Source organism: Harpegnathos saltator, unplaced genomic scaffold (genome assembly GCF_003227715.2).
Source record: "Harpegnathos saltator strain DR-91 unplaced genomic scaffold, Hsal_v8.6 scaffold255, whole genome shotgun sequence".
Classification (NCBI taxonomy): domain Eukaryota; kingdom Metazoa; phylum Arthropoda; class Insecta; order Hymenoptera; family Formicidae; genus Harpegnathos; species Harpegnathos saltator.
Window position 1 is genome coordinate 1,457,276 of NW_020230045.1, and position 25,304 is coordinate 1,482,579.

General features: G+C 49.6%; 1 protein-coding gene across 4 annotated transcripts in view; it reads left to right on the forward strand.

Moving 5' to 3' along the window:
- The window catches only part of Gfrl (Glial cell line-derived neurotrophic family receptor-like), a 366,205-nt gene that overhangs the window by 183,370 nt on the left and 157,531 nt on the right, over window positions 1–25,304 (forward strand). The gene's annotated exons all lie outside the window — the stretch shown is intronic.

Sequence of the window (25,304 nt, forward strand, 5' to 3'; positions counted from 1 at the left end):
GCTCTCTCTCTCTCTCTCTCTCTCTCTCTCTCTGTGTAGATGAGAGAGACGAGGGGATTTAATTGAGAATCGGGGCTAACGCGCGCGCACGAATTCGTTTATCTTCTTTTATTCATCTTCACATAGTATGTGTGTGTGTGTGTGTGTGTGTGTGTGTGTGTGTGCGCGCGCGCGAATCTGTGCGCACGTGCAGGCGCGCGTACACTGCAGCAACGTCGTTACGTTGTTATAATACCGCGTATTTGTTTAATGCTGGAGTTTATGCACTCGTATTGTCTGAACAAATATGACTGGAATATCTGATTTTATGCTGTCGCCGCGAAATGCGCGACGGAGTAGGGGGATCATATCGCGAGCTGAGGCTCCCGTAAAAGCGGATTCCACGATGAAACTTTTATTTCGTTAGGGGCGCGCGACGGAATTATATCGCGCGCTCGAAAGCCAGCCGACCGTCGCGTCGGCGACCGTGACGGATAATAATCGCACGATTTAACATTCGTCAATGGAATTCGTCGACGGGCTCCGCGATTGTCACGACAGACCTCCGTTGATTGGCGAATTATTTTCCCGGCCGTTTGCCTGCTCTCTTCTTACACGACGCGTCGATTCAGCCGCTGCCCCGTTTGAAGATTCGCGCGACGCGAAATCGGTCTCGATCGGCTCGGTCGTGGCGTTAAAAACGAGAAGCAGTTCGCTCTCGCGGGAGAAAATCAGTCGCATCGCCGCCCGACGCGCCGCGGCGACAAATAATCCGCGTTAACGAGCGGTGTTTCCGGCGGGAAGCATCCGCGAAGATAAACGGCGCGCCGATGGGCGCGCGCGGTTAATTAATTGTTTGCATGCAATTAACCCGCGGTGAAACAAAGTGGGGGAATTGTCGCGCGGTCATCGACGGTAAATTACGTTAGCCGGGCGTACTTTTAAAACTTACCTCGAGCTGCCAGGGCTATCTCCGGTTTTATCTCGCCGCGCGGAATTTCCGCGGCTACTTTGTCCCGGTCCCATTAAAGCTCGAGATACGAGCCCCTCCAGTCTAGTATCGTAACTTCACGGAGTTAGCGTCGAGGTCGGGACCTGCGAACTTTCGAGATCGACCACGACCACGTACCCGGGAGCTCTGCGACCTGTCGAACCGCGGACTGTCGACTCGCTGGCTTTCATCGTCGCCGGTTTTCGGGAAGCCGTTGAAGCCCCTCTGCGACTTCTTCTCGCGGATCGAGGAGAGCGAATCGGGCGAGAGCCGTGCCGTTCCTAGCACGCTTTAATAATCCAACAAATCACGTAATTTTGACGCTGACGGATATTCTCCCGTAATTATCTCATCGACACTCTCACGGCGTCAAAAATTTCGATAGAATCTGGAGATTCGCGTGCTGCGTCCTGCAACTTGTCCTCACCATGTTTAAGCCGCGCAAAAGCGCGAGTAATTAATGATCGCGCGTTAAACGATCACGGAATATTAAAGGATCGATATTTCCGATACATAAGTGACTTCCGTAATCATCTCATGGTCCGACCATCTCTCGAAGGTCGAAAATGTTACAAGAATTGTGATTTCTCAGCCAGCAAAAGTGCTCGTCCTCATTGGCGGGCGACGATGCTTCGTGATTGGATAGGGAAGACTCTTTCCCTTTCCCACGTGCCAATTGTTCGGTAACTCGTGCGTACTTGACCGTGAGCCAGTCATCGTGTCTCGAGCCGACAAGCGGCACGTGCCGCGGCGTGAAATACCTGTTGGCTCTGTTGTTTGGAATTCTCGCCGGGTGATCGAAACATTTTATCGGCTACCGAAGAATATTCAGTCCTGCTTCTTGTCGGCATCGCGTTAAAATACGTCTTGTTCATTCACGCGAGTGTCAGTGACAGTGAGTGTCAGTGTCAGTGAGTGTCGAGATGCCAAGGAACAGCCAGGATCGGGATGCAGCATCGAGAAGCCAGGACGAAGGACGCAGGACAACGGCAACATATTTCCAGGTACGTGAAATTTTTTGCTATTCGCAATGCTTGCGACTTCAACGGACGTTTGACGAGCAAACTGAGAATAAAATGACTCGTGTCGAAATTTATTTTCAGACCGATATTCGTTATTTGTTTGACAAGTAATCATAATTTTTATGAATCCATGATTATTCTAATTACTCTGATTATTCGTCAGTCTGTGATACTTATTTATATATAACAAGAAATATCGATTAAAACAACGATAAAAAACAGGCCATGAATACGAATTTATTATTAATTGTATTTTCAATCATAAATTGTACATATTTTATAACTGCAAATACCGGTTTTATACATATATATATATATATTTTCACAAGTGCTGACAAAATTGTTTCTCCGATAATATTATTTCTACTAATACGCTTATCGATAATGACAGTAATCGTTTTAATAGTCCTTTGAAAGTAACTTACTTTAAATCTGCTAACATCTTATCTCGCTGTTGCTCAGCCGTATCATTACACAAAGTCTAAATATTCAATAGTGTGTTAACAGTGTTTACACTACCGTTACCTTCAGCGTTCCTTCCTTCCTTACCTTCGTTTGAAAATCCGAATATCACTCAAACTTCCAACGTTATTAAAGAGAAATAAGGAAATAATTATAAATAAAAAAAGTCTGTCGTTTCATTTGCCGATCAGTCCAATAATTTCCTTAAGCTATTTTTATGGAAATCTAAAGCTAGATTTTACGGAAGATTTTAATTCGGATAGAACAGAAAGCGCCGTCGTTCAATTTCTCTTGAGCAAGCAGTTGCTCCATCAAATTCGATTGCATCGCGACAGTAGGGAAGATTTTGCGCGTACCGCTTTAAAAGCCACGGCCAGTACTTTCGCAAATACGAAGAACGCTAGCAATATATCACTCGTTTTCCTCGAACGATAGTTCTCTCTTCGTTTCTGCCGTAAAGTCATTAACGAGAGCGCGCTCGTGTACGCACTTTTAATTACGAGAATTCTGCGACTGTTGGAAGTTTACGAGCGATCCTCTTCGCGTTGCGTAACGACCTCATATTTCGCGTGCCGTTTTTATCTTCTTTCGGTGCCGGTCACTAAAGCGACTGTCATAACGATTGTTAGATTCAACGATTGAGATTTCGGTCCGATAAATCAATTGCTTAAGACCGATAGACGTGTCGGAGATATATAATTAATTTATATTTCTTTACTTTTTTCATATTATTCTAAATTTGTTCCCACATTGAATTTCTTTTCTTTTATTATTCTCGCGCGAAAGATGGTGTAATGAAAATTGATTGCTTCGAATGTCATTACATATTTTTATACGCGGCAGCTTCATACGAAAGAAGCTAATGAGATGAAACACGAACGCCGGACGATCCATCTCGGCGATCTCTGTCCGTTTTATTTGATTGGAAAATTAGCTTAATAATTAGTTAATCCGTTCTTTGATTTTCGCCGGCCGTCGCCGTCGCCGGTGGCGGCGGCATCTCGTGCTCCGTCGCCCGCGCTCCGCGGCGCTCCCGTCCTCGCGAAACGTCAATAAACTAATTGCCGTTAAAGCGACGCGCGCAAATTAGTTCATTAATCGTGCAAAAAGGCGACACGAGCGTCGCCGGTGTCGTTGTGAAATCGCTGGATCGAAAGTATCGTGGGAAAACGCCGGACTGCATTCCCGGAAGTACTCGGCCGAGCGCGTTGCAACTGCAGTCGCATGCAACGCCACGTAATTTCCTTCGTGGAAACGAATTAGCTCGCCGCCTGTGCTGCCAGCTCGTTCTCTCTTCACTTGGCAATCCTTTAAGTGAACGAAGAGAACGTGTTATACGGCGGTTTGCGCGCGACTCGCCCGATCGATTCAGTTTCGCCGAGGAGGGAGGGAGAGAGAGAGAGAGAGAGAGAGAGAGAGAGAGAGAGAGAGAAAGAGAGAGAGAGAAGAAGGACGAGCACGAAAGCGACAGGTGAAACGGCGTGAAATTTCTGACGTAAAGCGACGCATAATCGACGAAGGAATTAGGCTGATGACGGATAATCAAACGAGGATTCTCATCGAGCCGATTAGCCCGCGGCGGTCAATTCGTAGCCGCGCGAGAAATGTGATAAAAGTGATACCGTTTCGGGCGCAACATATTTTTAGCGCCGCTACGTGTCCGATCGCTATCTCGCGCTCTCACGTCGGCGAGAGAACGAGAGCGAGCGAGAGAGCGAGACAGCCGGCTAGCTGCGCTATTAAAAAAGCTGACCCTCGGGATTAGACGGCCACATCTAGCATTAAATACGTAGCGAGAACGCGAAACCTACCTCTCGGTAGGTATGATAAACCTAAATGAATCATGAGAGGAGGAGCGTGCGAGCGGTATTTCATGACTAAATAACGCGCGTAATTTATATTACGTGATGTAATTTCCAATTAGCTTATTATGCGAGCATAATTTATCGTCCACGACGTGTACAGGTGGTCGCCGCGGGTGGCGACCGTTTTTTCCTTTGTCTTTGCTTTCCTTTCGTGTCCGGAAGAGAGACCGCGAGGACACTCTTCCCGGCGACTTTCTGACCTTCAGAATCTAATATCTGCGCGTTTGAGCACTTATCAGCACCGAAGGTGAGTTCTTGCGACACGTTCACGCCGTCCCTCGATTCGGACCTCGAGGGACTCTCGGTGCACTCGCACGATCAAGCGACAGAACGCTCTTCCCACTTGAACCTCTGTTCTGTGTGATTAGAGAAATGCTTGCGCGCAAGCGAGGAGCTTCTCTCGAGAGGCGGGGGCAGGGGAGGAGGGAGGAAGCTTCGTACGTGCCGTATACGGCCATATTTACGGGCAAGTGCAACTACACGTCATATATAATTAATTCAGGCACATAGAGCGGCATTATTCCGCCCGTATTCCTCGCGGCGAGGAGCACTCGTTTTTCTCGGCCGCGCGCAAGCGAGTTCGGGCGAAGTCGACCTCCGTAAAGCGTAAACCGGCTGCGGTTTTTACGGTGAACATTAATTAAATTAACGGGATCATTAATTGTGGCGTCTCAAGCCGCGCTCGAGAGAAGGAGAGAGAGAGAGAGAGAGAGAGTTGGGAGAGAGAGAGAGAGAGAGAGAGAGAAGAGAGAGAGAGTATCACGTATCTTCGTAAATCCGTGCGCAAACTGCCCAAAGGACGACTTCGCTCCCGACTTGGTGCCTTTATGAAGTAATTAGAATTAGCCGGTCGCGGCGAGCACGCGTTGTGCGGGCACGTTGTGTTCGCCCAATACTTGATTGTAACGTTAACGCTCAGCTCTCGGTATGTACATACACACGTTCAGCCTTATTCCTAAGCGTAAACCCCAACACGAGAGGGGGGCGGATGCGGGAGGAATATTCGTCGGCTCTTTCGCACGTCCGTTACGCTTTTCCGCTGTAAACACACAGCTTTGTGTGTGCGTTAACGCGAACGTTTGCCGCGCGTTCAGGCATAAGATAAGCCTCGGGGGGTTACAGACGCAAGTTTGCGGGATTAATGTATGCACGGTTCACTAATACGGAGTCACAGAGATTAGAGGAGCCGCCGTTCGATGCGCATCGGCAGCCGATGGTCGTGGTCGCGCGATGAAATAATAACGCGCCCTCTCGCGAATCGCGAGTCACGGAGAGAGAGAGAGAGAGAGAGAGAGAGAGAGAGAGAGAGAGAGAGAGAGAGACGGCTCTGCAAATTTCAACGAAATCCGTAAAGTTTCCGAGACTTTGCCTCTTTGCTTTTTCCTCCCGCAGCCCCGCCCCTGCCGCGTCCCTCGCCCTCTCCGTCGCTCGCTCTTTCTCCCCAGCGATGCGATTCTCCTTATCCGTAATAACATTGAAATTCAATCCGTCGTTCATCCCGATAAAAGTAAACCTCGCCGACGAAGTTCCTCGATCATCGGTCTTTACCCGTGTTCCCATTTCCCTTTAATCTGCGATACCGAGATCAGGCACGATGGCGAGCCGCGGCCGATCGATATCGTTCGTTATCGTCCCATTGTATTTTTTTCCGAGAAACCAACCGACCAACCGGCCGGCCGGCCGACCGACCGACCGACCGACCGGTCTCGGTCATTCAACCCCAAGCACGGCGGCGTTAATAATTAAACTGGCGCGATCGGATAAACATTAGCTTGATTCCCTCAATGCGGAAAATAATATCCCGGCCCGTCGCGCTTCCGCCTGTTCCCGCTGTCATCGGGGCCGTGATGAAACACACCGCGCTCGCCCTTCTCCCCGTGTGTCCCCCCCCTTCATAAATCAAATTAATCCATCGACAAATTCATACTCCTTTTCCCATCAACCTCTTCGTCCCCTTTTCACGACGCTCTCGTCGTCGTCGTCGTCGTCGTCGTCGTCGTCGTCGTCGTCGTCGTCGTCGTCGTCGTCGTCGTCGTCGTCGTCGTCGGTGACGTGACATCGGGGATCTTCGACGGTGGAAAGAAGTGAGCCGGGAAAACGGTAGGAAAAGAGAGGAGGTCCGCCCGCCCCAACCCCTTTATTGCATTCGCTGGCTCAATTAGTAGAATTGAGAACTTGTCGATCGGCAGGGGAGGGGGGAAGAATGTAACGAATCCAATATCGGAGCGCCAACTCTCCGCAGACCTGAAAAATCCTTTCTTCCCCTATTTCCCTCTCCCCTTTCTTCGGCGTGTCAATAAGCTTCCATTCCACTTGTGTCGGAGCGATGTGGCGGGAGTTGCTCTCAAGGAAACCTCGCCGGCTCGTCGTCGTCGTCGTCGTCGACGGCGGCGATGTCCGGGTGAGAAAACGACGACGCTGGCCGTCGCTTAATCGACATCGATCATAACGGCGAGCGACAAGCGACGCTATTAATTATCGTGATTAATAGCAAATACAGCGGGTTTGCGGTCCACGACGGGAGTGTATCGCGCGCGCGTAATACCCAATCGCCGATGAAACGCGACGGTTTTGCGCGAAAAAAAAAAAACGAGCAAGCGCGAGTGAAAAATGAAGTTCGGATTGAAAATATGTTTGCACCCGGCGTTGCGCAACGTGGATTAACTTTATTAAGGCGTGGCGCGAAATGGTTTTATTGCGGCCTGCTAATTGATTGATCGGTAACGTTAGCTGCGCGACGATAATAATTCGGCGAGTCGGGCGCAAACGTGAAATTAAAATCTGAAATTACAAACGCTCGGAATTATAGAGATTGCGTATCGATATCCCGTTGTTCACATTAACATTTGAGATACCACGCGCGGCACTTAACCGAACGTTGCGCTCGGCACTTCATATGAAAATGTGATGTCCGTATTGAATTTAATATTACCATATCGATAAGTATTCATGTTGTTCATGTTGTTAAAAATTAAAACATTTGACGCGCGCGCAGGAAGCTCGCGTAAATAAATAATATTATAATTTGCTATAAGAGTCCACTCTCCGACAAAAGTCACGCGAGCGGTCGCGCCTCTTCTACGAAATGACAAAGGCGTAAAAAGGAAGAATGGATACTCCGTCGCGCGTCCTCTGGTCATCAGAATGTCGCGCTTAATCTTTCTCTTCGTGCCGCGGCAACGTCAGCGTGAATAATGCGCGCGTGTCGCGCATCTCGTTGTGCAAATCCGCTCGCAATTAGCGGTGGCAAAAATTGATCCCTCCTCCCGCGACTTGACCGTGGTCACTGATAATCCTGCTCCTGCATGCATTCTTCCTGCATGCATCTCGAGTTCACTTTCCCGCGTCTGCGGGACTTACGCGGGAGGGCGGAATCGCGCCGCGAGCAAATTCGCGCGGTGCCGCCGCGGTGGCTCCAATTTATCTCGTGTAATCGGCGATGTGAAGACACCTCCTCCCCTCTCTCCGTCCCCCCCGCGAAGAACCCGAAATAGCACTCGCGTTACAGATTAACGAAATTGATATTAATTAGAGCGATGAGTTGCGCGTAAAGAGCGACGGGGGCGGTCTTAAGCTGGTAGCAAGGGTTGAAGCAGGTGGGGAGAGGGTGAAAGTCTCAGCCATCATCCCCGTGTGGCTTAACTACCCACTTACGTGTTGCTGGAAACTTTGAATCCCGCGGGCGGGCATCGCGCGGATTTTCCGCTGCATCTCTCCCCTTTCACTCCCGCCCCTTCCACCTTCACCTGCTCCTCCCAAACCTCCTCTCGTGCCTACCACATCCACGAATACGAGTATTGTTAAAGGGTGCAGCCGGGTGCTTCGAGGCCGGAAGAAAGAGGATCCTTAAGCAGGGAGGAAATTGTCTTTCCTCCTCGAGGGCGGAAATTTTCTTGCCGCTCGCGCGTCGAGTTTCTTGCACGAGCGAGGCGAGACGAAGCGAGACATGGTACGGCGCCGAGGTGGGTTTGTGGTGCGGTGAGGTGAGGAGGAAAATACTGCACCGCCGGATGCGTCGGGGGTTGCGTCTCGTGGATGAATCTCTCTTAATAATTAAAACGGCGGGTTCGCGCGCGCGAGAGGACATGACAGTCCGCGCGGGTGGAGAAGATTCTTCGACTGCAATTATATCGACTTTACGTGGTCGTATTATATTAAATCTGAACTCGCGAGGGACGTTGGTTCGCATCGCACTTGTCTTCTCGTTCCGCACGCGCGAGGGAAATTTATCGAGTCGGGTTACAATTATATGAGAAATACACGTCTGATTTTATTACCCTCGCGCTGACCGACAAAAAGAGAAGAGAGCTCGCGCCCGCGTGGCCGTTGTTTTTGAAGGTGCGAAATAGCCCGGCGCGGAATTGTTGCGAAATGTCGTGTCATTCATCGGTGGGCTGGCCGATTGGGCCGACAGCGTGGAATTTCCTTTCGCGCCGGCGAGTTATTCATTTTTCAAGCGGCAATACACCATCTTTCTCCCCGACGAGTGAATCGCCCCGAAGACCGAGGCGGAGTGTGCTTTCTAAAAAGCTGCCGCTTTTCCGCCCCTTTCGGTCGTCTTGACGAAGACAAACCTTCCCCGACAGCTCGTTCCGGCCACTCGCGAGCATCGAAGGAACAGCCACTCTCGCGGAAGAAAAGAGAAGAATACAACACACTTATCTCGGGCGTGATATGATTCGCTCTTTGTGGAGAGACAGAGAGAGAGAGAAAGAGAGAGAGAGAGAGAGAGAGAGAGAGAGAGAGAGAGAGAGAGAGAGAGAGAGAGAGAGAGAAGGAGAGAAGGGGAGGGAGAGAGAGCGAAAGAGTGTAGTGTTAGCGTTTCCCCCATTGGATCGTTCTCTGTGATCTGTCGCGCGCAAATGAGCATTGTAATTTGATTTAAGATACCTCAACTCAGACAGATGGCCGAGCAGTAAATCGCCGAGCGAGATTGACACAACGATGGAATCGCTGGTGATACGTTTATTCTGCCCGCGGCAGTAGGAAATTCGCGAAGAGAGGGGGGAGAGAGAGAGAGAGAGAGAGAGAGAGAGAGAGAGAGAGAGAGAGAGTGAACAAAAAGGTCGGTAAACTTCACCGTCATAAATCTAAGAGATGAGAGATTGTACAATTCACGTGTCTGCAAAAACATGTGACGTACGGCGCGAGTGAGAGCTTCCACTTCGCGGTGAAACAACAAGACGCTGTTGTTCGCATTCGAATTCGGTTCAACATTTGCCCTCAAATAAGCGTCGGTCAAAGATTTATCAAAAACACATATATCACTCGCGTCAGAATCGACGTAGCCTTGGCGTATATCTCGATCGTATCGATTTCTATATTTGCTCGCGCGCCGGTTAATATTTAGCAGTGTGAATAGAGAGCCGTGTCTATCTGCGTTTGTATCTGCGAAATGTAAGTATATTTGTCTACAATAATAAAACGCGTAAATATTCGCCCCGAGGCACGTAAACAGTATATTAAACTAACCTGAAACGTAAAGTATCCCATTACAAAATGTATCCCAGTGTAGTAGTAACGCGGTGGTAGTAGTAGTAATAGTAGTAGCAGCAATAGTGCTCTCTTCTCATCGCATAAATTGTGAAGTACATTCTCCTCCGTCGCGGAATACAGCGAAAGTAGTATACATTAAACATGCGGAATAAAATATAAACGCGATGCATACCTCATGTGTAACGCGGCAGATTAAAAACGAGCGAGGTCTAAAGAGCGGCTTAAACAAGGATAACTCGCGCATTTGTAAACTCTCGCATCGAGTCCACCGTCGGCTGCGCGTTGCGAGAAGAAGAAAAGGTGCGTATTGTTTCGTTTCATTTATCCGTTAGGGGTTGTTGATCCAACCCCCGCATCTTGCGCGCCTTCGGCGGGGCGGCGGGTGTTAAAAGCGCAGCGATAATTTCCCGTTGCTATGCGGACGTCATTTGCGTCGCGAGTATCGCCGGGGTCGTTACCCGCCAAAAAGGCACGCGCGATATTTCGTGATTACGTTCGGCTAAATTAGATCCGTGAATTCGTCACGTGACGCCGCCGGCGCCGGCGAACGAGCGGACGTGAGCGTGACGGAACGCATCTCTCTCTCTCTCTCTCTCTCTCTCTCTCTCTCTCTCTCTCTCTCTCTCTCTCTGGTCGAAAATATTTACGACGCGAAATGGCCGAGCTGTGTAGCGCGTTAATTAGGGCTGCCACGGAGTTCCCAAGGGATCGGAAAGCGAAGATAATTACGGACGTGTCGGCGAGACTGTCGGTCCCTGACGAAGGAGCTGACGTTCGAAACGAATGGATTGCATCGACCGGGACGTCACGGCGGGCGTTATAGCATCGCGTCGTCACTAGTGCGCGCGACCCTCTCAAAAACGTCGCGGTCGATGACGAATTTTAGACGCGAATGTTAACTGGGGCCGATCGATGCTTTGGATTTTTCAGTGCCATTTCGACGCGCCCGCTCGGTTCGGCGCTCGGCATCGGCTACGACGGCCGCGCCTTCGCTCTCCGCAAATTATAAATTCCTTTTTAGAGCCAACGCCTGCTTCTTCGATTTAAACGGCTCGTGTGTCTCCACTCGCGTTGCTTCCCCACTTGCGTGATCTTTTTGCACTCGATAGAACGTCTGAATGCTGCTCGTTACGTGTAGAATTCAGATTTCTCGACTCGTCGAGAAATACACTTTATTATAAGGTATAAAAAATGGTAAATTTTATTTCTTGACTTGAGCGCGCGAGAAATGTAAATTCTAGGCGGACATGCCACGCTGTGACATTCGTGTGCGGGCTCTTGAAAGCTTTCCTCTTAATTTGATTGTATATCAGTAGAGTTTTACGGAGTATCTCTCACTTTTCGCCTCGCTTACTCGCCGGAGAATGTTTAGGAAATTTGCGGTGACGCGAATTACCCGGCGTAGAAAAGAAACCAATAAAAGCGAGAACGAATACAGCATGAATGAAAGATGTCCTTTTCATTTAACATTTGCGCGAGTACGAGAATATCGTGGCATATATCTATCTCTTGAAGCACGCAGGAAATGGTAAATTATTAACTTCTCTAGCACCTTCTCCCGGACGAAACCGCAACAGCGCGCGCGCGCGCATCCACAGTAGCGATGTTAAATAATTCTTACAGCGACACGCGGCGTCGAAATGAAAGTCAAACGAGTGTAACGAATATTCTGTCGTCATCGTCGTAACCGGTCGCGATCGATAGCGCGGAAATTTGCCCCGCGCTCCGCTCAATTTAAATTAAATGTCAACAGCCGTTCGCCGAGAGTTCCGCAACTTTGCCCGATCGGCAAGTCGTCGCGTGCGTTTGTTCTCCGGCGCGACGCGGCGGGGAGAATGCTGTTCGGCCGATTTCAGCTGGTCACGCTCCCTCCGCCGCCCTCCCCCTCGTTCGTTAATTAAAAATTTCCAACCATCCGGGTCGCTCTCGCGGCTGGGCCGCGATGGGCCGCGCGACGATTTCTCGACGATTGCTCGAGCTAGCGAGCGCTTTCTCGCGAAACTTCGTCCTTGAATGTTTCACAGCGTCGTCTCTGCGAGAAGATGGAGAAGCGCGAGATTCGGGGAGAATGTGTGGTGAATACGGCTGAGCGAGTATATCACACAAACGCGTGCGTAATATTTTCTTAATAATTCAAGCTCCCCCTCCTGCAGGAGCAGAAAGTTACCGTTTGTGCGCCTGCTGTTCTCGCTGGCAGAAGGAGGCTCGAATGTCCGTTTCGTCGCCTAACCTAACCTAATTTTAGAGATCTCCGCAACACGAGTATTTCGAAATTGAGGAACATCTCTTGGCCGTGTCCGTAAATGTCGTATCTCGATCGCCATGATGGTTGATTACTCGACTCGTATCCTGCCTGGTATTTGCCGAGTTATTTCGAGAGTTTGTCCGTTTCTAAGATTTCTACACGACTGAAAGCCGGCCGCACAGACGCCGCGCCGCGATCCGCGCTCGCCTCTCAGGATCAGCTCGAGATGAAGAAACTTACTGGATCAGTCCTCGGCGTTTCCTCGTCAGAGAGTCACGTCGATCGCGACTGTTCCTGCGCACGCCTATACGTATCCTGCGCGTTGTGTAACTCCCTCGAGTCACTTTGGAAATAATTCTGCATTCTGCGCGAGAGAAGCAAAAAGAAACACTTGTGCACCGGCCAAGCCTTTATTTATCCCCTCGCGCACACAGGCCTCTTTCTCTCTCTCTCTCTCTCTCTCTGTCTCTCTGTCTCTCTCTCTCTCTCTCTCTCTCTTTCCTTTTTTTCTATTTCTCTTTCATGCCAGCGTTCTCGCTCTGAAGAATTTCAGGCCAAAAATATTCCACTGCCGAACTGTGCCTCGCCTCTCGAGACCATCCCCGTTGACTCTCGCGGGAATACGCGGCTTTGAAGAAATTACTTTGATCCGCGACTAGGCCCCCTTTTATCCGCAGCGTCTCTCTTTCTCTCTCCCTCTCTCCCTCGCTCGCTCGCATCCCTCGCTTCCTTCCATCTCGGAGGGAGCGAGGGAGGGCTGGGCTGCACCGGCAATTTCACCGTGTCGGAACGAGAGGGAGGCGGCTCTCGATCCGGGGCGGCTGGTTACCACCTGAGGGCTCGAAGCGGCGTCTCCCGTCATTTCCGGCCAAGTCGGACCTCGTTAATCGTTCATCGAGCGTCACGATGGTTACTTCTTTTCTCTCTCCCTCTTTCATTCTTTTTTGTCCTCCAACTCGGCGCAGAAGCGAAGGGCGGTTCTGATACTAACAAACGATCATGTAAATTTCGCCGAGCGCAAAAAATAAATATACGGCGCGTAGCCGGTTTTCTAACGAGCGAAAGTGGCGGGACGTTGATCCTTATCTTAATTAGCGTGAAACGTCAATCCGTATCGTTTCGTTAAAACAGAGAGGACGAGATCGCTCGTGAGCTCTCAGCGGTTCGGACATTCGCGCAGCTCTTCCTCTCTGTCGACTTGCACCCGACAGTATACTTCACACGCTGTTAAATTATTTATTTAATAAATTAATAACTTATTAAATACAGCTCACAGAAGCTGTGCGTGGACGAGTGTATGATACAATCCGTTCTCTTTATAATTATTTCACAAATGTGTTATGAAATGTGTCTGTTGAGTAGTAATATCTCTCTCTCTCTCTCTCTCTCTCTCTCTCTCTCTCTCTCTCTCTCTCTCTCTCTCTCTCTCTCTCTCTCTCTCTCTCTCTCTCTCTCTCTCTTTCTCTTTCTGCTTCCGCGACATTTCACAAAGAGTGACGTTCTCCTATTCGACCGATTAAATTGGATAACGCGCGTAATGCGAAGTTTCAAAGTCATCACGATTGTAAATGGGTGAGCTCGGCGCGAATAATCTCTTTCCGCGCTTCGTCACCGCTATTTATCGGCCGAGAAGCTGTCTTTGTGACGGAGGCCGCGCATTTTCGGTTCGCCGGCGGCATACGTAGCCGAGAGATGAAAATGTAAGAATGAGGGCACTGTGTCCTTGAAGATCGCACGCTCCCCATCTTGGCCGTATCAAGAGAGGAATAATTTCATTATCATAAGTGGCCGGGATTTTCAAAGCGACGTGTTAAATGCATGTGCGCGCGCGCGCGCGCGCACATACACGTGGGTTTGAGTTACCGAACTGCATACCGAGTGCATTAGCGTTCTACGGTTTAGCAAGTCCGGACAGAGAATTTCGAAGTAGCAGAAGCGCGAGGGGAATCTCTACGGTCGAAAGAGGAAGCGCCGATTTTCTTCTACCTTTATTTTACCGAGTCTACTTTAGGCTAATTAAACGTTAATTAAGACTGTCGAGGTAACGAAGTCTTTTTCAGCACCGCCGGTGACGTCGTCCGACGTGTCTACTTTTAACCACCAACGCAGTCTTTTCCATATAATCCCCTTTATCTCCGGTCGTTTATGGATCTTATAATTAAATTTACAGTGGTGTGTATTTGCGTGAATTTCCGCGTGCGCGCACAAACGGTGTGTACAAATTTGCGCGCGTTGGGCAAATTTCATTTTCTTCCGCGAGACGACTAATCGTCGCGTTTCTTGGCGCATTCCGGCAGTATTCAGCTATTCATCTCGAATCCTTTTGTTTCGCCATCCGTTGCGTATACAATTACGGCCTCTCCGAAAATGTGAAATTCATTCCCGAAGATGTTCCTGAAAATTTCGGGATCGGGAGTTTCCTCGGTCTCTTCTTTCTCAGAACATCTCTCGCCGTCATCTTTTCTCCTTAACCTCGAGTCTTATTGCTGAAGAGAAATCCTCGATATTCTGAAGAAATGCAGCCTGCTTGCGAAATTAATCGGCAAGGGCGGGTCGAGGAGAAGCTCCACTCTCGTTCGCGCCGTCAAAATACACGTAAACCCTATCGAAATACCGTAAACCTCGCGATACATTTTGCACGGTATATTTGCCGAGAGCTACACAGCTCCGCTTTCTCTCGCCGAACGGCTTCAAACTTTCCGCTCCGATGGGACATCTCGCCGATTACATTAGGCCGATCGCATAATCGCCCCCGCGAATTTCGCAGCCGGTGCGTGAATGGAAGAGAGCTGGTAGGCTAGACTTAGGTGGCGCGGGCGGTTGAGAAATGCCGCGGTGAAATCCTTCGAGAAAGAAAGCAATACAAAATTTATCGACAAGCCGCCGAATCTCGCCGCCTTTATTTCCCTGTCGCGTCGCAGGCGGCTGCATCCGTTGGGAGATTTATCCCAGTCGACGCCTCGGGTAGGAGGAGGAGGACAGGGGGGACGGGAAGCGACGCGGGGGTGGGTTTGCGCGCGGGAGAGTTCCCTTTCTCTCGCTCCCTCCCGCCACTTCCGAGCGGGATCACCGAACACTGATCGCCGATTGTTTCAATCGGCTTTAGCCACCCCGGGCTGGTGCAGCCAACCACCCTCTCTCTTGCCCCCCAGCACAGTTCCGCGCCGCCGCTCCGCTGCTGTTTAGCGGAGATACGAGCTCCCGGGATCTTCGGGCGGGGTGGAGGCACGAGAAAAGCGCTGTGCGACGAGATTTCCATACGTGACGGCGCGGCGCGACGCCGCGCGCGCGGGGCCCTCGATACGTTTTTCCGAGGCGGAGTTTATTGAAATCCGCGCTTACGGGTGTAGCGCGGGCGGACGGCCGGGTCTCGCCGGGACTCGCTCGGCGTCCTCGAGGCGAGAACCTCGAGAACTCGGGCGGATCTACTGGAGAAGGCGTCTCTCAGCCCTTAAACGTAGCTACGCTGACGTATTTGTTTGGCTCGCAGCTTTCGGCACTTTGCGAACTCCTCGGATCTTTTCTCTCTACATGTTGTTTTCTTTCTTCTCTTTTCTCCTCTCTCTTTCTTTCTCTAAACTGACCCACGAATGCCGTTTTCTTCGAGCGCCGTTTTTAAATACGTTTATTTTTCACGTCACGTCACGTTTTTATCGTCGGGCCGCGTAATTGAAATTATCGCGGAGTGTCGTGAAAATATTCCGTTGGCCAGTTGATTGCAATTTGCTGAAAAAAAATTCTCTCTCTGTGTCTCTCTCTCTCTCTCTCTCTCTCTCTCTCTCTCTCTCTCTCTCTCTCTCTCTCATGGGTAATTTCTTTCACTAATTGGCGCATAGAGTAACATCGGTCGGAGGAAAATGATTCTACCGTTCAACGACTTCTGACGAAAGTCGTTTGTCGAATCCTGCGGCAGGAATAAGACGACGAGTGTAGGAATTTCAGGATTGGGAGGGTCGCATCGGGGAGGCGAGCCGCGATATATTTTCGCACACAATCATCAGCGGTTATCGATGGACGGCGATGCGGTAAATTAACTTCTGGCGCCGACGAGGCGCAATCTCCATGCATTATGCTCCTTTCGTCTGCGCTTTCACCGCGCGATTCTCTCCGTGTTGGCCTGCGCTCTCCTCCATTCCTATCCCGCGGCCACACACGCTCGTCCGTCCGCCGCCGGCAACGTAACAAGAGGATGCGCCGAGCGCGTTTCATATTTATAAAAGAGTTAATATTTATTCGCCCCCGGGCGGATAGCTTTTTGCTTGTCCACCTTCCACCGCCCAGGTTTCCATTTCCACCCGGCGGCTCTCGAGTTTACCTTGATTTTCGTTTTCGAGTTTGACGCGTCTCTCGGAACTAGCCGAACGGAAATACGGCGTCGCCTCTTCTCGCACCTTTCCGACACGGCTACCTCCTTGCGGAGATAATCGTGCGAGGTCGCGGCGCCTGCGAAGTGCACCACACGCGAGGTGCACCGGGTGTCTCAATTTCAAGTGTCCGAGCGCTCGTGTGCAAATGGCGCTCGTTAAAGCAAGAGCGGAGGAATATCCTCTGGCGTTTTGTAAACCACCGCGATGATCGACGAGAGAAAATTGGTCAATCAATGCGTGCGACGCGACAGAACGCGCCACTCATCGTTGTCGAGAGCTTGTCGATAGATTCAAGCGCGTCGAATGAGAGACTTTGTCTAAAGAGCTCGCCTCATCGCACATCGAGTCGCACTCCCATTCGCCATCCTTTTCTCACGAACGTCTGAATAATTGCCGTTTACAAAGTGCTCGACTTTTTTTATTCAGTTTAAGTTTCGCGTATAAACCGCGTTTGGACACTTGAATCCAGACACTCTGTATATCCCGAGCAAAATGTAGCATTATTTAACGGCGCCGTCGACGCCATCGCGCCGTTCCATTTCCGAGCCGAGAGCTCTTTTCGTCTCTAATTAGAAAAATCGGCGCGCCGCAAGTATCGGCCGGAGAATCGGCGAATCCGCCGCGCTGATGCATTCCGTGTATATTTTCGGTGTTTCATCGCTTTGAAGCTTTCACCGGTCGATCCAGCGGAAATTTCGCTGCGTTCTTTTCCTTTCTCTCCCTCTCTTTCTCGTCGAGGCATTCCCTCTCTCTGTTTCTCAGCTCATGACGAACGTCCGCGTCGTCATAACGATCCCATGCGTGGCACGCGCGCGCGCGTACACTTCGATAATTACGTTATCTCGCTGATTGCTTTCCAATAACGCGTTTATCCGGCCCGGTGCGTCCTCTGTGGTTATGAAGCGTGTCAGTTTTCGGAGGTGCGCCGCTTTGTCGCCGCTCCGGAACGTCATTTCGATGACCGAATCCCGTTCGCCTCTTCTTGCTCGCCTCGTTACACGCCGCGGTTGCAAGTGCAGCGGCGGCGAACGGGCAATCGATGAGTTTCTTTCGTGCCGCAAATGCGCTTGTTTCGGTTAAGGGGACTGGGAGGGTCAGATTACTGAAAAATCGTGCTTGTTTTTAATAATGATTTTGTGACGAACTGAATAAATGTGCAAGAATGAAAATTTTACATATTTATATATTGATATAACATACGAAGAGTAGAAAAATTTTGTTTTTAAACGAATACTCATATAAGTATACGTCCGCTTAAATTTTAAACGCGTTTTTCTCGAAATTTTATTGCTCAACTTTTTGCAGTGATTTCTCCAAAACTGAGCTTCGTATCGATTTGAAATTTTAAAGCGATAATGTTTGTTCATGTGGCTCTCAGGTGAACCATGGGCAACTCTGTCCAAATATTTCATTCAGAGATATTAATATTTTTATCGTAAAAGAAGTGAAAAATTTGAATTTTTTCTTAATAATAGCTGCCATTTTGTTAATTTTGTTCGATTTTTTTTTCTGGTGGTCGGACCACCGAGAGCCGAGATATTACTGCAAAAACGATAACTTGAAAGAAAAAGGACAGTATATTTCAACTATATATATCGTATATTTATACGAATATTCGTTAATAAACAAAATTTTTCTACTCTTCATATGTTGTATAAATATACCTAAAATTTTCATTTTTGCATATCTGTTCAGTTCGTCAGAAAATATTATCAAAAACAAGCACGATTTTTCAGCAATCTGACCCTCCAGTCCCCTTAAACACGCGGCTGCGCTCGCGGTCGCGCTTCAACTTGACGCGGTTTTCTGCCGGCGGTGTTTTTTCCATCATCAGATTCTCTTCGATAAAATGGAGGAGAGGAAAACGCGGGGAAGTCGGCAAAGAGAAATGGAGAGTTGGATGTCGCGGGGCTTTAAAAACGTCGTAACGATAACTCAGTGCGTGTGCGAAAATATTCCATGCGAACGCCCGACGATTAAATCTCATTCTTGCGGCTGAGTTCTTGCAAATTGATGCGAATTACGATGCTTCATCGACTGTGCGAATAAAAGTTTAATAATTTTACAACGTGTACTTATGCATGAGTGAATATATTGCACCCTTTGTTGCAAATTACTTTTTCCAGTTAAACGAAACTTCTCGACGAGAGTTCGTACCGGATATTTGCAGAAAAAGAAGCTCGGCTCTTCTTGGTGCGGAAATTTTCTAAATGAGATTTGTTTTATTGTGCACGGTTATGAAAGAAATGTTTTGATAAATATAGGAATACTCTTGGTTTAGCTTTTACATGCAAATGCCACGAATTTGTACCGTTAAGAGAGGAAATAGGTATGAGAAAGGGGTGAGAACGGAGTAGGGGGGATCTGTGAAGAGGGCGAGGTGAAAGGAGAAAAGACCATCAGGTCGGTGTAGTGAATGGAAGATCCTTTTTGGGACGCGAAGAGCTATAGTTCTCTGGAGATGTACGTGCAGGCAGACGGATGCTCGGATAAGTACATGTATCTACGAGCTACTAGAAGGAGATAGATCACCGCCGGGAGAAATACAGCCTATCGCGGCGCGAGCAATAGGAGCGTAATGGATAACAATTCCCGCGAGTGGAAATGCGACGAAGTCGCGCGATTAAACGCGCCTATTATTTTCGATGAAAAGCCGCGCGAGCCGCGGGAAAATCGCAGGAGGAGGGAGGGAGCAAGAAAAGAGGAAAACGCGAGCGATTAAACCGATCGTTACTTTTCGAAACTCGCGTGCAGCCGATTCATCGGAACATCGAGTTTCTCTCTCTCTCTCTCTCTCTCTCTCTCTCTCTCTCTCTCTCTCCCTCCCCCTTTCTCTCCTTCTTTCGTGAAAATTGCCCTCTTGTTGGAAATCGTCAAAGCGCTCCCGATAGTATCGTGCAAATAAACGGGACGGGAAATTTCTAGTTATTACATAAAAATACGGAAACGTTGCAGCTGATATTTGGGAGAAAAGCTGAAAGGACGCGGAATTAAGGTGGGCGTTGCAGAATTTTGATAACGCACTACTAGCGACCCCTTTTCGTCCGAAAAGGACCCGTTGACCTTGGACTTGCCGCGATTGTCGAACAGAAAACGTAGTTTTCGACGCGTGTTTCGAATTCGTCGCGAGGAGGAGAATATTGAGGAGCAGGGAGAGTTTACACACACACACACATACATTCTCTCTCTTCTCTCTGTCGCGTCTTCCGTTTCGAGGATACCAAATTGCACCGTTCAGGCAATCATCGCCGTATTGTAGCGCGAGCTCGGCAGATTAGGAGGCGGACAGTTATCACCGGCGAACGGTCCGGCGTGAGAGTGGGTGGCCGGGGATGCGCGCATCCTGGAAGGACCGGCGGGACAATTAGCGCGAATTGCGCGTCTGATGCAATTTTCGCGTTAGTGCGATTGTTTTAGCACCGTCGAATTTTCGTCGCCGACGAGTTCGCTCCGTCCGGCCCGGTTAAGCCGAATTCACGGCCAGAAATTAGCACGCGCCGCGACCCGATTGCGAGAGGTGAGGCGAAGCGCTCGCTCGAGGAAAACGACGACAACGGGCGATTGTTTGTTGCGAATGTTGATAAAAGAGGAACAGCGCGGAAACGGTCAGGAGCAAAAAGGAGGCGAGCGGCGCGAAGTCTTGCGTCGGTGTTGAACGTAACGGCCCGGAGAGAACACCTCGCGATACTTGAGCGACAACTCGCAAATAGCCGTTGTTCCAGTTTACGTTACTCGACTGCTATACATTATTCGGGCCGTTTGTTATTTCGATATATTCTCATCCGTTAATAAAAGTAATGGACGTTCTATTCGGATTCAATTCTCGTCCGAGAGCGCTCCCGGCGATGAGAAAATATTCTAGTGCAGGATATCGTCAGTTTCCAAAGTTGCTCCGAGACAAACACTCGATTTGACGATTTAGTCGCTGGACTGCGAAGTCGAGGCTGTCAATCTCGCGTAGCGCCGAAACACCATAGCGGACGTTATATTTGAGCATTTCAATTTGCACAGAAAGTTTATTTTCCGATGAAGGAATTAATTGGATTCGCAACAGACGTGTTTCTCCGTTTTATTTCAACATTTCTTTCCTTCAGCATCTCTTCTTCTCTCTCTCTCTCTCTCTCTCTCTCTCTCTCTCCCTCTCTCCCCCTCTCTGCTGCTCTCGTTCTCCTTGGAGATTATTTACATTTTTCTATTTCTTCGCCTACGATATGATCGTTTGTTCTGGTTCCCCGAAGTGACAAGCTTAATTCAATTAACTTTATTGAATCACCAAGACCAGGGAAATGTCAATCATACACGAAGATGTATGAATTGCTCGAATAATAATGAACATCCATAATTAGTATCATATCCAGACCTCTCGTGCTTCTCACGGTGCTTTTTTCGTACGCAGAGAACAAGGGAACGGGTTAAGAGTTTGAAAGATTTAAATTTAAAGACGGAGAGGGTTCTCGTTCACGTCTGCCGATCATCGCCGCACGACACGTTCACGAGTTTTATTTTCGGACGATAGGCGAGCTTTTTTAAGTCTCTTCCGACGAGTATGCCGTTTAGATACAATTGCTTCGTTTCTTTTTTGTACGTTGTCTCACGTCGCGACGTCACGCGATAACAGCGTAGTCATACATCACGATATAAATTAATGGAATAACTTATACGGTGATATAAGAGAATAAGAATTTCTCTCGGACGACAGATACGATCTAAGAGAATTCTGATCGAAACGCGTGTTCGGTCGAAAAACGTGTGTCATAATTGCGCAAATCAACTCAAACTTGAAACGACTTCAGTCATCGGCGAATTATCTGGTAGGACGGTGCGCTTTCTCGAAGCGTGTCGAGACGCAAACCGAGCATTTTTCGCAATGCAGAATGAATTATTTTCGCTCACTGTGCGCGCAAATAATGCAGGGACGGCACGGAAGACCGTCTGGCACGACCGCGCGCGCCCCTCGCAGGGGTTGAAAACCTTTCACCTCCGCACGCGCGCGCGCACACACACACGCACTTAAGTTCGTTAGCCTGGATGAACATTAATGAGCCGCGAGAACACATTTAACCCTTGTCGAGCCGGCCCTTTCTTCTCTTGCCTTTTGGTCAGGTGGTCGTTGACCTTTAAAAAGAATCAAACTCTTTGTCCTTCGTCTCTGACGTGCTGATACGCGGACGTTGTAATTTTAAAGAGCCATTTGCCCGTGTAGTCTCCATTCCAGGATACTCTATTTATTTTTAGCGCTGATAAATATGTGCTTTGTCCTTCTCTCCTTCTCTCTGAAGTTAAAATAGTCTCTTAACATCTCAAAACTCTAACAAGAGTGACCTTTTTCTCTCCTGTTTTCCTTTCGGTTGCTCGATGCCGATTCGGATCGAAACGGTACAAAAGTTGGTCGGAATTGTATTTTATTGCTTCGCACAAGTGTATATTTCGGCGGAAAATGGCGAAATATCGGCTTTGTCAAGAAATTCGGTCCGATTTTTCTGTCTCTGTCGACCATATCCTCGTGACATGTACAAATACCGCTGGAATTGACGCAGAATCAAACAACGATGACGATTAACTGGCTGAGCGAGCGGTCCTCCCTCCATTGAATGCAACAGACTCAAATTTAGCCGAAAAATCTAGCCGAACACACTTCGACCGATTCAATAACCTTCGAATGCGCGCGACCGTTCTCTCTCTCTCTCTCTCTCTCTCTCTCTCTCTCACGACTTCGCGCCCCGAGACTCGCAAACGAGCCTCTTCCGTGCGGCGCACGAGTATCTTGTCGCGAAATTTCCGCGGAGGAACGGAACTCTCGCGCCTCGCGATTTGTCGATACTTTTTCCCGGCACTTCACAACGGTTGCGCGCTGTGTTTAAATGGAAAACGACAGAACGGGCGGGCGAGGAGGAGGGCGCGTAGAACCGACGCCCCGCGCACAAAGGCAAAAGACACTCAAAAGAGCGTCTCGTTTCGAGTTTCGAACTCGAGCCCGCTCGCGCATTAGAATCCGTCGCGAAATCGAAAGAGCGCGTCACGCGATATCCTTTCGCGCTATTGTTCGCCGACTGGATATCGAGGACGTGACCGGAGATATCGGACCTGCACACGTACGTAAATATCAGCGCGCGCGTTCTCGCGTGCATACACGCGACTGGATAATTCCGTGTGTGTGTTGTGTGCTGTAAAATCGTAACAGCAGTCGTAAAGTTCCAAGCGTGCGCGTGCGCGCGCACGCGGACAGATCGCCGCGGATTACAAGCGCGCGATGTAACGGTTGTGGATTTGCGCGAACGACGCGACGCGGGTCGCTCCACGATCCACGAGAAAGGTGAGGCTCGGGAAAAAAAAATCGACGGGAATAGTCGGGTGGCCTCGAGCTGCGTTAAGATGGCATTTACGACCGATTACTCGCGTCTCGTAAGCCGTATAACACGCGAGCGAAGCTTTTTTTTTTTCTTATTTTCAGCTCGCACTCTCTCGCAGACTCGCTTTGTCTCTTACCGCGTATCTTACACCCGCTAGCCGATGGAAAGGGCAGGTGTAGCGACAACATGCGAAAAAATGCGTGTGATTTCGCTAATCGTCGATAATTTATACGAATTAGCGCGGTCCGGCGTGTTAGCGCGAACGCGCTGATAATAACAACGCTGAGAGGATTTCTCTGTTGCGTCGAGCTGTTTAAAAGGCTCTCAACGCGAGAGACGTTCGTATATAATTACATCGAGGCTACTTCTCCACCGCTGTTTCCCAAGTTGCTCGGCCTCGCTGAATTTTTTCTCACGCAGGGCAGAAGCGTCCGTTTTATATGCGACATGCGTGATCGCGATTTCGCTCTCAATTTGCTTGAGAGAGATTGCTTGCACGACGGCGCGCGATCGTCTTCTCCCCGCGAGGAAACGAAGCGGATCCGCTCGCCGGAATTACTCACTTAATTACCGCGTCGCATCGCATCGGCTGCTCCAGAGATCCGCATTCGTTCGACGACGTTTTCCTTGGCAGGCGTGCCGGCGGGATATAAATCGACGCGAGAACGGAGCATGCAGGTGAACATTCACGAGCCGGATTATCAATCCGGTAGTCGTGGGAGATCGATTCGCGGCACGAGTGGATCGTTTAGAACCTGTGTGATGACGACGGCAGACAGTAAGGCGCGTCGCTCTGCTCGATGTAAATTCGTTGCGAACTCATCGGCTTTTACGAGCCGCTGGTCAGCTCGTCCGACGTAAACTCGCCCGCGCGGAAATTACATCGGCGGCGGTGCATTTAATATATTCGTGCGTTATTAGCGCGTGCGAGCGCAATATTTGACGCCCCGCCGGCGGAGCCGCGACAGAGCGGCGAGTCGAACGGCCGAGTCGTTATCGTCCGTCATAGCGGCCGTCGTTACCATCCGCGAGAAGAATAAGCGTCCGCGAATTTTACGGGGGGGGGGGGAGTCCGACGTGAAAGCATCGGGTCTATGTCGATGCCTCGGCGAACACGATGTCGATTTTCCGACATCGGCGCATTTGCGAAATCACGCGAGAGCGCAAATTGCACGTAGCTCGCTGGAGTCGCAAGCAAACAAAATCGCGCGCGATATTTTTGGGATTTAAAAGCCGATGGTCCACGGGACGTTCAATTATGGCTAACTTTTGTGCCGTTAAATCGCGACATCCGCGCTGTGGGCTGCAAGCCGCGCTCTCCTTTAATTCGTTAAATTGGAAAATCGTGAAACTATCGAGTTCCGCAGCCGTACAAATAACACGTCGGCCCGCTAGATTTGCGATTCGTTAATTTCATCGCAAACATCGAACCTACGATTCGCCGTTTCCGAAAATCGTGTCGTCTAGCGATACATAGAAAAAAAGAAAGGAAATGAAACAAAACAACGAAACAAAAGCAAGACAAGGAATAAAGCGCGTGATTGTGGACCTGGCGCGAGTTGCTCGCGCGCGACGATCGTTCCGGATCGCGATTTACGTCGCTCGAGCGGAAGATCTTTCCGTCGATATTAGCCGTCGATCCGTGACGAATAATAATTGACGCGTAAACTTTGGCCGTCTACTCGGGGAAAAGTTGTCCAAAGGTTAACGAGCATGACCCGTAAATTGTGCGAGGACAATTAATTATGCTCAACTACATTTTTATTTTTAAAGGGAAAGCACGCGGCGCGATGTTTACGCGGGGAGAGAGAGAGAAAGAGAGAGAGAGAGAGAGAGAGAGAGAGAGAGAGAGAGAGAGAGAGGGAGGGAGGGAGGGAGAGGGAGAGAGAGAGAGAGAGACAGAGAGAGAGAGAGACAGAGACAGAGACAGAGACAGAGACAGAGACAGAGACAGAGACAGAGACAGAGACAGAGAGAGAGAGGGAGAGAGAGGGAGAGAGAGAGAGAGAGAGAGAGAGAGAGAGAGAGAGAGAGAGAGAGAGAGAGAGAGTTATTTTCAACGACGGCACGAGGTCGATTATTTCCGAAATTGTGCGACGCTCTCCGCGAGAAATCATCGAGCCGTGTCATCGTTTCGTGCTCGCGCTGGGCGGGATCTTCCGCCTTCATTTTCAGAGAATTCGCGTGCTCCCGGTTTACCTAAACTGCACACATCGCGGAACACGTTTCGCGCGCCAAGTTTTTTTTTACTTGTCTCGTTTGGAAGCAAAAATAAACGGTCGGCTGAAGCGGCGTGGAAACGTGGGAAATCTTGCTCGCGCGAAGACCCTACACGTCGATTCCGCTCGCACGCGACGACGACGTTGTACGAATCGTCGCAGGATCTCTGTATTCTCGGGTGTCGCGACAAGTTAATTGGCCCTGGAGGAGCCTCACTCAGGCTGCACTTTTTCACAGACGGCTCGTTCTTTAAAAAGTCGCGGCGCCCTCGCGGAATTTCAACGAGCCCGGGCCCGGCTCGCACGAT